Source organism: Bubalus kerabau, chromosome 10 (genome assembly GCF_029407905.1).
Source record: "Bubalus kerabau isolate K-KA32 ecotype Philippines breed swamp buffalo chromosome 10, PCC_UOA_SB_1v2, whole genome shotgun sequence".
NCBI lineage: Eukaryota > Metazoa > Chordata > Mammalia > Artiodactyla > Bovidae > Bubalus > Bubalus kerabau.
Window position 1 is genome coordinate 80,760,637 of NC_073633.1, and position 16,430 is coordinate 80,777,066.

Genomic DNA, 16,430 nt, shown 5'->3' on the forward strand with positions numbered 1-16,430 from the left:
TGTTGGATTGTCTGCAACCCCATGGACTGTAGTCCACCATGGACAGGCTGCACTGTCCATGGGATTTCCCAGGCAAGAATACTGGAAGTGGGTGACATTTCCTTCTTCAGGGGATCTTCCCGACCCAGGGACCAAACCCAGGTCTCCTTCACTGGAGGCAGATTCTTTACCATCTGCTGCTGCTGCTAAGTCACTTCAGTTGTGTCCGACTCTGTGCGACTCCATGGATGGCAGCCCACCAGGCTTCTCCGTCCCTGGGATTCTCCAGGCAAGAACACTGGAGTGGGTTGCCATTTCCTTCTCCGATGCATGAAAGCAAAAAGTGAAAGTGAAGTCGCTCAGTCGTGTCTGACCCTCAGCAACCCCATGGACTGCAGCCTACCAGGCTCCTCCATCCATGGGATTTTCCAGGCAACAGTACTGGAGTGGGGTGCCATTGCCTTCTCCCATCTGAGTCCAGTGTAAAACCTTGTGACCAGGAAAGGCAAATGGAAAAAAATAAATAAATAAAGGAAAAAGAGGGTGTGGTATATAAGCTAAACATTGTGACACTCAGAGCTCTCATTCATTCCTGGCTCAGCATTTTATTTGTTTGGTTGTTTGTTTAAAGTATTCTTTGCTATAGCCAGGAAATATCCAAATGAGTCACATAAATTATTTTCATTTTATTAATAAGTGCTCAACTGATGTTGAATTCTTCCTTCCATCCCTTCTCTTCCCCAGTCCACCTTCAGAGTTAGGAATTAGGATACTCATTTCCCTTCACTCTCTGTGTTCTGGGATATTGCAAAACAAGGTAGAATCTAGGTTCTCTCTCTTGAGTCAGAGCAGCAGGGGCCTGGAGGGTGGGATGAATTGGGAGATTAAGATTGACGTATACATACTGCTATGTATAAAACAGATAACTAGTGAGAACTTACTATATAACATAGGGAACTCTGTTCAATGCTCTGCGGTGACCTAAATGGGAGGGAAATCTAAAGAAGAGTGGATATGGGCTTCCATGGTGGTCCACTGGTTAAGAATTCACCTTGCAATGCAAGGGACACCAATTCAATCCCTGGTCTGGGAGGATCCCACATGCAGCGGAACAACTAAGCCCATGCACCACAACTACTGAGCCAGCTCTCTAGGGCCCATACTCCACAATAAGAGAAGCCGCTGCAATGAGAAGCTCGTGTGCTGCAGCTAGTGAGTAGTCTCTGCTTTTCTGCCACAGTTAGAGAAAGCCCACATGCAGCAACGAAGACCCACCACAGTCAAAAAATAAAATCAATAAATAAATCTTTTTATAATACAAGAGTGGATATATGTACACGTATAACTGATTCACTTTACTGTACAGCAAAGTGTATACTTCAATACAAATAAATAATAATAATAAAAGAGCAGCAGGAGCCTTATCAAGGATTTAGCCGGTGTGAAAAGGGATGAATAGTTATTAAAATTCTGGGCGGGGACATATAGCCTCAGCTGACAGGGACTAGCAGCAGGACTGGAAAGCCTGAGGTCTTTTTTTTATCTCTGTCCCTTGCTGTGATTGTACTCTATTTTTTTCTCTCATTAAAGAGGCACTGTCTTCGAAGACCAGGCTACACGGTACAAAATGGCAGATCAAGGTCTCACGCTTTCATTGTCTCCATTTAAGACAGTATCCAGAAGTTAGGCTAGACTCCCCGGGGAGGGGACTCTGGTCCAACCTAGGTCCTCCCCACGTCTGGTCCTGTCAACGGTGGTCAGGACATCAGAGGATTGTTGCACAAAATGAGCGATGAGGCTTTCTGTTGTCTCCATGTGTGCTGAGAAAGAAAAAAAAGAAAAGGAGCCATTACCCCAAGACACATGCAATGACTATCTGCTTATGACATCTTTGATTTTTTTTTCCTCAAATTAAATTTATAATAGTGGAATTAATGGTCTGGGGAGAAGAGTATTTGTTAAGTTCTTGATTAAGTTCTGCCACATTGCCAAAACTATTACTCCCTTTCTCATCTTGTCTAAGTTGATAGGTCCCAAATTTGAAACTAATTATAACTTTCATCTCTTTAATTATAGAGCTAGAATAGTTAAAATATTTTCCATATTTAGTAGTCATTTATATTTATTTTCCTGCAAATTGTTTGTTAGTGTTCATTGCTTGTTTTTCTATTATAGTTTTAATGCTTTTATGATCTACTTATATGAATTTTTTACATATTGATTTACATACAGGAATATACCAGGTTTCCTTTGGGATTTCCTTCATTGCTAAGCATAAATTCTTAGAAAGTTTTTGCCTTAAAAATTCCTCCCTCTGGAAATAATTCAAACAAAAACATTCCTAAGGTTTACAGGGATACTCATTGAAGAATTTTAATAACAAAAAAATATAAACAACTTAAATATGTATCAGTTGAGGGACAGTAAAATAAATTATGGTACATTCATACTATGGAATACTATGTAGCTATTAAATATAAGGGAGATGTATATGCACTCATGTGGTAAGGTGTCTATGGCAGTAAGTAAAAAAAGCAAGAATCATAAAATTTTAGATAAGGTAGTCCCCCATTTATATTAGGAGAAACCTGATGTATAAATAGATATATAGATATCTAGAAAAGATCTGGAAGAATATACCTGGAACTATTGACAGTGAATATTTGAGGGCATGGCTCAGAGGAAGATGGTAAAGGTTAAATTATATATTGAAATATTGTTTTAATTTTTATAAAGAATAGGCATCATCTTACCTTTTATTTAATAAAACATTTTAGGGAATTCCCTTAAACAGTGGTCCAGTTGTTAGGACTCCAAGCTTTCACTGCTGAGGGTCCAGGTTCAATTCCTGGTCAGGGAACTGAAATCCTACATGCCTCATGACTTGGTCAAAAAAAAAAAAAAAAAATTATGGTGGAAGTCTCTTATGTAATGGTCTCCCATCATGTCCTTTCTTTTCAGAGGTTACCATGACCCTGAATCTGGGGGGCTTTTATTCTCATGATGTCATATTTAAGTAAATGTCCCTAAACATGATGTAGTATTTTTTCATATTTTCAATTCAGTTCAGTCACTCAGACATGTCCAACTCTTTGCAACCCCATGGACTGCAGCACACCAGGCTTCCCTTTCCCCGGAGCTTGCTCAAACTCATGTCCATCGAGTCAGTGATGCTATCCAGCCATCTCATCCTCTGTTGTCCCCTTCTCTTCCTGCCTTCAATCTTTCCCAGCATCAGAGTCTTTTCCAATGAGTCAGTTCTTCACATCAGGTGGCCAAAGTATTGGAGCTTCAGCTTCAGCATCAGTCCTTCCAATGAATATCCAAGACTGATTTCCTTTAGGATTGATTTAGGATTAATCTCCTTGCAGTCCAAGAGATTCTCAAGAGTCTTATCCAACACCAAGTTCAAAATCATCAATTCTTCAGCGCTCAGCTTTTTTATGGTACAACTCTCACATCCATACATTACTACTGGAAAAACCATAGCTTTGACTAGACGGGTCTTTGTTGGCAAAGTAATGTCTCTGCTTTTTAATATGCTATCTAGGTTGGTCATAGCTTTTCTTCCAAGGAGCAACCATCTTTTAATTTCAAGGCTGCAGTCACTATCTGTAGTGATTTTGGAGCCCCAGAAAATACAATCTGTCAGTGTTTCCATTGTTTCCCCATCTATTTGCCATGCAGTGATGGGACCAGATGCCATGATCTTAGTTTTTTGAATGTTGAGTTTTAAACCAGCTTTTTCACTCTCCTCTTTCACAGAGGCTCTTTAGTTTTCATATTTTAGGATTGCATATAATTAGTATTATACTGTACATTATCTTCTGTAACATAATTAGCCACTCAACATGATATTAACCATGTTGATAGAGATGCTTTGGGTGATTCACTTTCCCTGCTATATAGCATTCTACTTACAAATGTTCTGCCATTTATTCATCCTCTTATTTTGTGATGTTTGGACTGTTTCCCAACATTTTATATCTTGTACAGCGGTGCTGTGAACATTCCTGGGCACATCTCCTTGTGTACTATGGTTTCTCCAGTGTGCATATCTAGAAGAGGCATCAGGTCAAAGGGTATGTCCTCTTCAACTTCAACAAGATAGGAGCATACTGCTTTCCTAAATGTGTGTACCAATTTACAATCTCACCAGCAGCATACAGGAGATTCTGATGTCCAAAAATATCCTTTCTCATTCAGAAAGTAGACATTTATCAACATTATCTTCTAATTTTTATTTCTCTCTCCTACTATATCCTTTAATTGAACTTGAATTAATTTTGGCATATGGTATAAAATAAGAACCTAAATTGATTTTTTATAAATAACCAATTTTCCCACCATCATTTATTGTCATGACAAGTCCATTTTAATTCGACTTTTAAGTCTTTTTCTTCCTTATTCTCACCTGATGACTTGCATAGTTGAATTTCGGAATCATGTTGTAGCTCTCCTAAATAGCTTATCGAGATTTTATTGTAATTGCATTAGGTCCAAGAATAATTTTAGTCTAAAACCCACACTAAACAGATCAAACTTCCACTCTCAAACTGAAATGACTAAACTGGTCTCTGCACAAAATCCAATACCCTTAGCTTCTACTGAAGTCCCTCCCATTATCTATACCTCTTTCGCATCATTCAAGCTCATTAATTCAAGCATACTTGTATCCTCTTTGTCCCTTAAACTTTTCTCATCTATTTTTATCTCTAAACTTTGCTCATGAGGTTTCCTCCCACCAGAAATGCCAACCCTTCCTTCCATTCCCCAAAGAAGGGGTCCTAGCTACTCTAAGAGTCTTAGTAGTTATCCCACTATCTTGCATTGCAATTCTATTTCCTCATGCTTGTATTTAATCTCTCCAACTCGATGATTGGATTAACTAAAATAACAAAAGTGAGGCAGGTAGAACTTGCCTGGAGAGAAGTCAGTAAGAACAGTTGTTGAGTGACTTCCCTGGTGTTCCAGTGGTTAAGACTCTGTGTTTCCTCTGCAGAGAGTGCAGGTTCAATCCCTGATTGGGGAACAAAGATTTTTCCTGGTGCAGCCAGGAAAAAAAAATGGTTGCTGGTAACAGGATCAGCAACCAGTTTAGGCACTCTACTTTTAAAATCTGTAATCTTGAATTTGAAGGAAATAGCAGGACAAATGGAAGAGAGATGCTCAGTTATCTCACACAGTGCCTCAACATCCTTCCAAGTCCAGGTATGGCCAGATGCCACAGTGGGGAAGCCAGGTAATAGAGAAACCCATCATCATACCAACTAGCAGTGCTTTAGGTCTGCCAACTTGCACAGACATCATCTCACTATCTCACTTAACCCTGCAGAACTTTTTTTTCTTTGAGTTTTTTTGGAAAAACTCATCTTTTTATAAACACTGAAAATTAAATAGTGCAATTTTAAAAATTGTAAGATGATCACCTGCAAAACTCTTTGAAGTAGTGACATGATCTCCATTTTATCAGGGAGGACACTGTGACTTAGAGGTTAAATGCAAGTCCAAGGTCACAGTCACACAGCTAGGAACCGGCAGGGCTAGGTCTCTAACTTCAGTCTTCTAACTGACCCCAACTCACCACTCCTATCATACCCATAGTTGTTTCCATGGTAACCATGTTAACTTTTAAAAATTACTTCTTTAAATTTTTAATTGTGGCAAAAAACTGACATAATATAAAACTTTCCGTCAACTATTTTTAAGTGTACAGTTCAATATGTTAACCATGATCACATTATTCTGTAATGGATCTCTAAAATTTTTTTATCTTGTAAAACTGAAATTCTTTAGCCATCAAACAACTCATTTCTCCTTCCCCTCAGTCCCTGGCAACCACCATTTTACTTTCTGTTTACATGACTTTGACTGTTCTAGATGTCTCATATAAGAGAAATCATACAGTATTTGTCCTTTTGTGACTGGCTTATTTCACTCAATATAATATCCTCAAAGTTTGTCCATGTTGTAGCATATGATGGGATTTCCTTCTTTCTTAAGGCTGAATAATATCCCATAGTATGGTATTTTCTTTAATGTATTTGGGAGGACAGAAGCAGGATCTTTTTAAAATTTTTATTTATTTATTTACTTAATTTTGGCTGTGCTGGGTCTTCATTGCTATGCGAGGGCTTTCTCCAGTTCCAGAAAGCAGGGCTACTTTTTGCTGCGGTGCATGCTTCTTATTTCAGTGCCTTCTCTTGTAGAGCACAGGTGCGAGGGTGCACTGACTTGGTAGTTGTGGCACCCCAGGCTTAGTTGTCCCAAAGTATGTGGAATCTTCCCAGAGCAAGGGTCGAACCCGTGATCTCCGCATCAGCAGGTGGATTCTCAGCCACTGGACCACCAGGGAAGTCCCACTGAATGTTTATATCACATTTTCTTTATTCACTCATCTGTCCACAGATGAATGGTGGACTGCTTCCACCTCTTGGCAGTTGTACAATGCTGTCACAAACAGAGGTGCCAATATCTCTTCAAGATCCTGCTTCTGATTCTTCTGGAATATATCCCCTTCATGGATCAGTGCCTTGTCATGGAGCACGGGCTTGCGTAACCTGATGAAGCTCTAAGCCATGTTGTGTAGGGCCACCCAAGACGGATGGGTCATAGCAGAGAGTTCTGACAAAATGTGATCCATTGAAGAAGGGAATGGCAAACCACCCCAGTATACTTGCCGTGAGAATCTCATGAACTGTATAAAAGGACAGGAAGATATGACACTGAAAAATGAGTTCTCAGGTCTGAAGGTGTCCAATATGCTACTTGGAAAGAGCAGAGGAGAACTCCTAACAGCCCCAGAAAGAAAGAAGCAGCTGGGCCAAAGCAGAAATGATGCTCAGTTGTGAATGTGTCTGGTGATGAAAGTAAAATCCGATGCTGCAAAGAACAGTATTGCATAGGAACCTGGAATGTTAGGTCTAGGAATCAAGGTAAACTGGACATGATGAAGCAGGAGATGGTAAGAATAAACTTCGACATCTTAGGAATCAGTGAACTAAAATGGACAGGAATGGGCAAATTTAATTTAGATGACTATTATATCTACTACTGTGGGCAAGAATCCCATGAAGAAATGGAGTAACCATCATAATCAACAAAAGAGTCTGAAATGAAGTACTCAGATGCAATCTCAAAAATGACAGAATGATCTTGGTTCATTTCCAAGACAAACTGTTCAACATCACAGTAACTCAAGTCTATGCCCCTACCACTGATGCTGAAGAAGCTGAAGTTGATCAATTCAATGAAGAACTAGAAGACCTCCTAGAACTAACACCAAAAAAAGATGTCCTATTCATCATTGGGGATTGGAATGCAAAAGTAGGAAGTCAAGAGATACCTGGAGTAACAGGCAAGTTTGGCCTCAGAGAACAAAATGAAACAGGACAAAGGCTAACTGAATTCTGCCAAGAGAATGTACTGGTCATAGCAAATACCCTTTTTCAACAACACCAGAGACAAATTCACACATGAGCATCACCAAATGGTCAATACCAAAATCCAATTGATTACATTCTTGTAGCTGAAGATGGAGAAGCTTTATACAGTCAGCAAAAAAAAGACCTAAAGCTGACTGTGGCTGATCATCAGCATCTCATAGCAAAATAAGGGCTTCAACTAAAGAAAGCAGGGAAAACCACTAGGCCAGCCAGGTATGCCATAAATCAAATCCCCTATGAATTTGCAGTAGAGGTAATGAATAGATTCAAGGGGTTAGAACTTGTAAGCAGTATGCCTGAAGAACTATGGATGGAAGTATGTAATATCGTACAGGAGGCAGCAAATAAAACCATCCCAAAGAAAAAGAAAAGTAAGAAGGCAAAGTGGTTATCTAAAAGTGAAAGTCGCTCAGTCGTGTCCGACTCTTTGCAACCCCATGGACTATGCAGTCCATGGAATTCTCCAGGCCACAATACTGGAGTGGATAGCCTTTCCCTTCTCCAGTGGATCTTCCCAACACAGGAATCAAACCAGGGTCTCCTGCATTACAGGCAGATTCTTTACCAACTGAGCTATCAGGGAAGCCCTTCCCCCTGAGGAGGCTTACATATAGCTAAAGAAAGAAGAGAAGTGAAAAGCAAGGGAGAAAGAGAAAGGTATATCCAGCTAAATGCAGATTTCCAAATAACAGCACGGAGAGACAAGAAGGCCTTCTTCAATGAACAGTGTATAAAACTAGAAGAAAACAACAGAAGGGAAAAGACTAGAGATCTCTTCAGGAAAATGGGAGATATCAAGGGAACATTTTACCCAAAGATGCGTGCAATAAAGGATATAAATTGTAGAGACCTAGTAGATGCTGAAGAGATCAAGAAGGATTGGAAAGAATACATGGAAGAATTGTACAAAAGAACTGTACAAAAAATATCTTAATTAACCGGATTACTATGATGGTGTGGTCAGCCACCCAGAGCCAGACATTCTGGAGAGTGAAGTCAAGTGGGCCTTAGGAAGGACTGCTGTTAATAAAGCTAGCGGATGTGATAGAATTCCAGTAGAACTATTCAAAACCCTAAAGGATGATGCCATCAAGATGTTGCATTCAATATGTCAGCAAATCTGGAAGATCCAGCAGTGGCCACAGGACTTGGGAGTTTCCCAAGAAAGATAGTACTCTAATGGTCATCCCACTTGTTGGAAGGACTGATACTGAAGCTGAAACTTCAGTATTTTGGTCATCTAATGCAAACAGCTGACTCACTGGAAAAGTCCCTGATGCTGGGAAAGATTGAAGACAGCAGGAGAAGAGGGCATCAGAGGATGACCTTCAGATCATCCTACACCAATTCCCAAGAAGGGTAGTACTAAAGGATGTGCTAACCATCAGACAATTGCACTCATCTCCCATGCTACTAAGGCAATGCTTAAAATCTTGCATGCTAGGCTTCAGCATTATGAGAACCAAGAACTTCTAGATGTCCAAGCTGGGTTTAGAGAGGAAAAGCAACCAGAGATTAAACTGCCAGCATTCACTGGATCATAGAAAAAGCTAGGGAATTCCAAAAAGTATCTACTTCTGCTTCATTGACTACAGTAAAGCCTTTGTGTGGATCACAACAAACTGGAAAATTCTTACAGAGATGGGAATACCAGACCATCTTACCTGTCCCCTGAGAAACCTGTATGTGGGTAAAGAAGCAACAGTTAGAATCCTGTATGGAACAACTGATTGGTTCAAGATTGAGAAAGGAGTACAACAGGGCTGTCTGCTGTCACCCTGTTTGTTTATTCTATATGCTGAGCACATTGTGAGAAATGCCAGTCTGAATGAGTTACAAGCTGGAATTGAGATAAGGTGGGAGAAACATCAACAACCTCAGATATGCGGATGATACCACTTTAATGGCAGAAAGCAAGGAACTTAACAGCCTCTTGATGACGGTGAAGGAGGAGAATGTAAGAGCTGGCTTAAAACTAAATGTTAAAAAAACGAAGATCATGGCATCTGGCCCCATTACTTCATGGCAAATAGAAGGGGAAAAGGTGGAAGTAGTGACAGATTTCCTCTTCTCAGGCTCTAAAATCACTGTGGATGGTGACTGTAGCCATGAAATCAGAAGATGTTTGCTTCTTGGCAGGAAAGCTATGACAAACCTGACAGTGTGTTGAAAAGCAGAGACATAACTCTGCTGACAAAGGCCCATATAGTCAAGAAGACTATGGTCTTCCCAGTGGTCATGTACAGTTGTCAGAGCTGGACTGTAAAGAAGGCAGAGCACTGAAGAATTGATGCCTTTGAACTGTGGTGCTGGAGAAGACGCCTGAGAGTCTCTTGGACAAAAAGGAGATCACACCAGTCAATCTTAAGGGAAATCAACCCTGAATTCTTGTTGGAAGGACTGATACTGAAGCTGAAACTTCAGTATTTTGGTCATCTAATGCAAACAGCTAACTCATTGGAAAAGTCCCTGATGCTGGGAAAGATTGAAGACAGCAGGAACAGAGGACATCAGAGGATGCGATGGCTGGATGGCATCTCCAACGCAATGGACATGAACTTGGGCAAACTTTGGGAGATGGTAAGGGACAGGGAGGCCTGGCATGCTACAGTCCAAGGGGTCGCAAAGAGTCAGACACAACTGGGCAACTGAACAACAGCATATACCCAGAAGTGGGATTGCTGGATCATATGGACCATATTTAGTTTTTTAAGGAACAAGTTATCTTTTAAACAAATAGCCCCATTCTCATGGACTCTCCTGCAATATGTTAAGAGACAGTATATTGCCTTCCCTCTAATAAAATTGAAAATAGCAATCCATGCTCATCTGTAACAATTAAAATTTGTTTAAACTTTTTACTTAAAATGCATCCGTTACAATGATGGCAAATGTAAATGCTTCCATTTCCTCCCATTCTCAATTAATAATCTGTTCTTCACTTTTAATACCACCCCTCATCAGGGTCACTAGGTCAGAAGATTCATGATGGAAGGATCTTTCTGTTTTGTCCAGCGCTGTGCCTCAAGTAGTTACTTAAGGCTGCCAGTGGCTGGCATTGAACAAGCAGTCAAAACATGGATAAATGAATGAGTATATGAGTAAAAGACCATGCTTCTGGTTATAGTTTAAAAGATTGAACTTAACCCCAGAAGTGGGTGTTGTCACTGATGAGAGAGAATAGTTTAGCACTTCTTGTTCCAACAAGCAGGAAGTAGAACACAGATGGCAAAGAAACACTCAATGACATGAATTTTGCCAGAACGATGATAACATCCCTAGGATGAATTCAGACTAAATCTCTGCTGGTAACATAGGATCATACTAACCACGAGGATTTGGGGAGCTCAGAAAACCCTTGGTATTCTAATAAAATTAGTGAAAGTGTTAGCCACTAAGTCATGTCCTACGCTTTGCAACCCTATGGACTGTAGCCCACCAGGCTCCTCTGTCCATGGAATTCTCCAGGCAAGAATACTGGAGGGGGTAGCCTTTCCCTTCTCCAGGGGATCTTTCCAACCCAGGGATCAAACCCGGATCTCCTACACTGTAGGGAGATTCTTAACCATCTGAGGCAACAGGGAAGCCCTTGGAATACTAATAAAGTCCTGCCAAATTGACAAGATAGTGCTTTAGGTAGGAGAAGCCGAGAGAGGGCGCTAATAGTGTAGGGTAGTGTAGGTAATAGTGTATTTTCCCTTCTCTTCTGTCAGACAGCAGGAGCCCTGGGTAGAGAGCATCAGAAGCAAAAGCATTGTCGCCCCAAATGGAAGAATCCGTGATGACCCGATTGCTGTGCATTAGGCTGACTGATGCCCTCTGTTGGGGACAGGGGTGCAGAAGCAAAGAGTGTTACACACACTGAGGGTAGTTATAGTCACATGGAGAAGGCAGGCTTTTCCTGTGAAAGGCTGCTGTCCATACATCTTTGGACTTTATATATCTTATGAAAGGAGAAGTGGGATTACACTGTATCAAAGAAAATTAAATTTAGACTAAAAATTACGTGAATTTATAAAGGATATATGCACTAGAACAAATTGCTTGGTGGAATCTGTGCTCTGTGCATATCTGAAGAATGAATGAATTGGAGCTCTTTTCCAAATTTCATAGCTCTTTTCATTGTCAAATGAAGAGATGGAATTCAAGAGAAAATTATCTTCTAATAGGCACGTCTCCCCAGAGAGAGGAAAGACAGGGTTAAGTTGTTTAGTGATTATATGAAATCTTTTCCCTTTCTCTTAGTTCAGAATTTAAATTCACACTAGTAAATCAATAGAGTGGGACCTTTGATAAACTGCTCTGTAGAAGGGTCAGCATGGTTTAATGGAAAATATGCTAAACTTGGGTCAAAAGACTTGAGTTCTGATATTGGTATTGATTTGACAATTTTAGCCTTTTAGGATATAATCACCCCCTTGTCTACACTGCCAACTGTTGCTGCTGCTGCTATTTAGTCACTAAGTCATGTCTGACTCTTTGTGACCCCATGGACTGTAGCCCACCAGGCTTCTCTGTCCATGGGATTTCCTAGGTAAGAATACTAGAGTGAGTTGCTATTTCCTCTTCCAGGGGACCTTCCCAACACAGGGATCCAACCTGCGTCTCCTGCTTGGCAGGCAGATTCTTTACCACTGAGCAACCTGGGAAGACCCATGCTGCCAACAATTCTCATCCTGCTACTCTCCAACACAAAATTCTTCAACACAAAATCCATCACCTACAGAGCAAATTCTGAACACCTCTGTCCTAGTACATTCCTTCCTTATCTGACTCCTCCCGCTTGTGTAAATCACATTAATTTATATCATTTGCTGCTCACTTTGTGTCAAGCAACACTGAATGGTTCATAATTTCCTCAAGCTCTAGCACAGTCATTCATGCTTCCTCTGCTTGAATACCTTCCTCTCTTCATTTACTTGCTGCTGCTGCTGCTGCTAAGTCGCTTCAGTTGTGTCTGACTCTGTGCGGCCCCATAGACGGCAGCCCACCAGGCTCCCCCGTCCCTGGGATTCTCCAGGCAAGAACACTGGAGTGGGTTGCCATTTCCTCCAGTGCATGAAAGTGAAAAGTCAAAGTGAAGTCGCTCAGTCGTGTCCGACTCTAGCGACCCCATGGACTGCAGCCTGCCAGGCTCCTCCGTCCATGGGATTTTCCAGGCAAGAGTACTGGAGGGGGTTGCCATTGCCTTCTCCATCATTTACTTGCAAACTTCCTAAAGTTCCTTTCCCTGGTTAAATACCACTCCTCTGACCTTCTTCCTGAAAGTCCTATATGTCCATTGACCCTTATCTGCACCTCTGCTGTGGCAACTGTATCATAATTAGTAATTTGCACCCCTGTCTCCCCATTAGACACATCCCCTATGCCACATCTTTTAATTTTTTGACCACAAAATTAATATATTATTATCATATAAATTTAAACAAAGTGTAGAAAAAGAAAAGGCCTCTCAAAATCCACTCCCAAAGATAGCTCTTACTGACCTAGAGCAGGAACCATGCTATCTTTCTATCTTTGAGTTTACAGAACGTAACAGTGCCTGGCACATAAATGCCTGGCACATAACTCTCACTAAGTAGAGTTGAATATCTCCATAAAATGAAGATGGCATAACTGACTACACCAGCCAATAGAGTGATGGACTCACACAGGATAATAAATGTGAAAGTTTTCTGAACACTGAAAAACATTGTGGAAGTAACAAATTTGTGTGGTCAGTGACGAACGGCTGTGGGCCTCATTTTATCTGACTTCTACTATCTGACAAACTCAGTTCCCCTGATGACAATGATGATGATGATAACCAACATTTATCAAGGACTTACATGCTTCAGTTGGATCAACTCATTAAAATTTTAGAACAACCGAAAAGGTAAAGGCTATTAATTGCTCCTTTTTTTTCAGATGAGGAAGCCAAGACACAGAGAGATTATGTGACTTGCCCCTCAAACCACAGAAGCAACAATTACTACAGCCAGGACTTAACCCCAGGCAACCTGACATCTGAGTTCACACTGTTAACCACATAGATAACATTACAGCCTCCTACCTACAATCCTGAGAAGGTCAGCAGGTCAGAACAGAAGCCAGCTACTTCCCATTCTTAATCTTGGAACCATAAGTAACTTTACCTCTGCAAATCTCCGTTTTCTCCTGTGTCCTCTGTTTCCTCTTGGGATTAGTGGTTGCTATTGCATGAAGTTGCCTGGAGGATTCTTTCTAAAACTGCTTCAGAGAGCAAAGCCAGGTCGGGGATCAGACCTAGATCCTAGAGCAAGTGGTTGATTGTATCAAAACTGGTGTGGCAGGAAAGAGAAGCAAAGAGACCACACAGCTGCAGGAAATAAGTACTCCGAATCTAGGAGGAGCTAAAGATCTATCAATGGCTACGTGTGTGTGGCCCTGATGATGCCAAGAACACAGCACTCAAAGTGGAACCTTGTCAAAGACTCCATGCCAAGTGAGCAGGCTTGGTGAAGAGAAGAGAGCATTCACAAAACTTCACCTCTTTTTTTTTCTTTTTCTTTTGTTTGGCCACTCTGCTCAGCAGGTAGGATTTTAGTTCGCCAATCAGGGATCAAACTCGTACCCCCTGCAGTGGAAGCTCGGAGTCTTAACCACCAGACTGCCAGGGAAATCCCAAGATTCACTTCTTAATATTTCAGTTCTTTGGCTTTGGCCAATACAAATGGTAGCAGCAGTTAATAGTAGAGTTAGAAATGTAAACTATAATCTATATGTAACAGCTGAGGTGTGTGAGCAAACTACAAAGGAAGCAGAGAGAACCGCGTACTGGCAGGTGCTTACAGTTGGTGCCTGGATCCAAAATAGCCTTCAGGGCTCACAAAACTCAATCCAAATTTAAAAGGAGTTGCCAGGTGGAGTGTGGCAGCTCTATCCAGCCAGGTGATAGTAAAATCATGCCAGGTCCAGTGCACTGTGAGACTCATAGCCGCTGAAGGTCTCCAAGAAAAGAGTACTGGGTTAAACCTCCTTTTAGGAGCTCATTCAACACCTGAGCCAAGCTACATTATTTGCAAAGCCCTGAAGGAAACGGCAACCCACTCCACTGTTCTTGCCTAGAGAATCCTATGGACACGGGAGCCTGGTGGGCTGTCGTCTATGGGGTCACACAGAGTTGGACACAACTGAAGAGACTTAGTGTGCATGCATGCATTGGAGAGGGAAATGGCAACCTACTCCAATATTCTTGCCTGGAGAATCCCAGGGACGGAGGAGCCTGGTGGGCTGCCGTCCATGGGGTTGCACAGAGCTGGACACGACTGAAGTGACTTAGCAGCAGCAGCAGCAGCAAGGAAATATGTAGCCTTTGTTCCCTCCAAGAGAAGAGAAATCAAAGCACAGAGAGGAATTTTATAAATAGGCTATTGGAATAAAAAAAAAAAAACAAACACAGAAAGACTAAGGCTAAATGAGCACAGCATTGTCTCTAGGCTAGGGACTAAAGACAGAGGGTAGAAAACTAACCAACCTGCTGTTAACTAGAAAAGGAAAGCTAAGCACTAACCACTAAGTTTCTACAAAGTAATCTTGCAAATGCTCTGAATGTGAGAGAAGAGCATGAGCCTTAGAAGGAAGAGCTTCTGAATATGCACAATTGCAGGATGAATCAACAGTGAGGCCCTGAACTGGCACTAAGGGATATTTCTCCAGAAGAGAAATTAACAATTTCAGCTATTAAATCATGTTATTGAGTCCAGAAAAGAGGCCCAGGGAAACACAGCCCTCAGACTAAAGCAGTGAAAAATCAAGACAGAAGAGATGTGATGAACCATCTGCAGAGGTAGCTCACCCCTTGAAATATTTTGTGAATGTGTTTGCATAGAATCTCAGAAAGCCCCTAGTCCAATGCTCATGACTAAAATTAACCAGGAATTTTATGCCTCTGTGCCTGTGCACATGTTGTTCCTTCTGTCCAATTTATCTGCCTTGCTCTTTTCTCCCCGATCTCCAGTCTATCGGGTAAACTATTTTTCTTTCCAAACATAGTCCAGGCATCATCTTTTCTTAACCTGTGCCTGAGAACAGGATGAATCACGCTCTCATCCCACCTACTTGTTCACTCTGTACATTGTATTATTTTTATTAGAGACCCTGTCTCATCTAGCACAGTGCAAGCCCTATAAAGACGAGACCAAATCTCTTCCTCCAGCATCATCTGCCACAGTGTCCAGTTCAATAGGCATTCATCCTAACTCATCAGTTGAGTCAGCCAGGAGAGGGGAGCAGGGGTATGTCTCCTCTAAGAGCGGTGCATCAGGGTCTTTAGGCAGCAGTGGTGGGGAGTGGGGAGGGGGTGCAGGATTAGCATAGTAATACTGTAATAAATTTGAAAGTGCAATTGAAAGTCTCTCAGTTGTGTCCAACTCTTTTCGACCCCATGGACTGGGGCCTGCCAGGCTCCTCTGTCCATGGAATTCTCCAGGCAAGAATACTGGAATGGGTAGCCAGTCCCTTCTCCAGGGTATCTTCCCAACCCAGGGATCAAACCCAGGTCTGCTGAATTGCAGGCAGATTCTTTACTGTCTGAGCCACCAGGAAAGCTTTAGGAGCAGTAATAGGTTTAGGGGCAGTATTGGAATCCACATGAGCCATGAGATTTTTATGTTTATTGAGAGAGGATTCCAATTGTTTTTGTTTTGTTTTGAATGAGAAAAAGTGATTTAGTATGGAAACAAATTTGTAAACTGAAATGTCAACCTGCTATAAAGGTATACACAAGATTGAGAAAAAAAAGATTAAGAACCGGTATAAAGCAAAGGAATGATTACCTCCCCAGGTGGGGGTCAGAAAAAGTTTCAGAGAGGAGAAATGATTGATCTGGGGTTAAGAACAAATACAAGTTTGCCAAATAAACCCCCAGGCAGATAGAACAACCTTACCAAATCACAGAAATAGTTTTATTGTTGTTCAGTCACTCAGTCCCTTCAGACTCTTTGTGACCCCATGGACTGCAGCACGCCAAGCTCCTCTGTCCTCCAC

General features: G+C 41.4%; 1 long non-coding RNA gene across 1 annotated transcript; it reads right to left on the reverse strand.

Moving 5' to 3' along the window:
- Positions 1-582: 582 nt before the first annotated feature.
- Positions 583-14,164, reverse strand: LOC129621646 (uncharacterized). The gene is made up of 3 exons (XR_008699581.1): positions 13,559-14,164; positions 1,627-1,799; positions 583-838 (listed from the first exon to the last, which is right to left on the reverse strand). It is a non-coding gene; the product is annotated as an uncharacterized LOC129621646 (long non-coding RNA).
- Between the last annotated feature and the right edge of the window lie 2,266 nt (positions 14,165-16,430).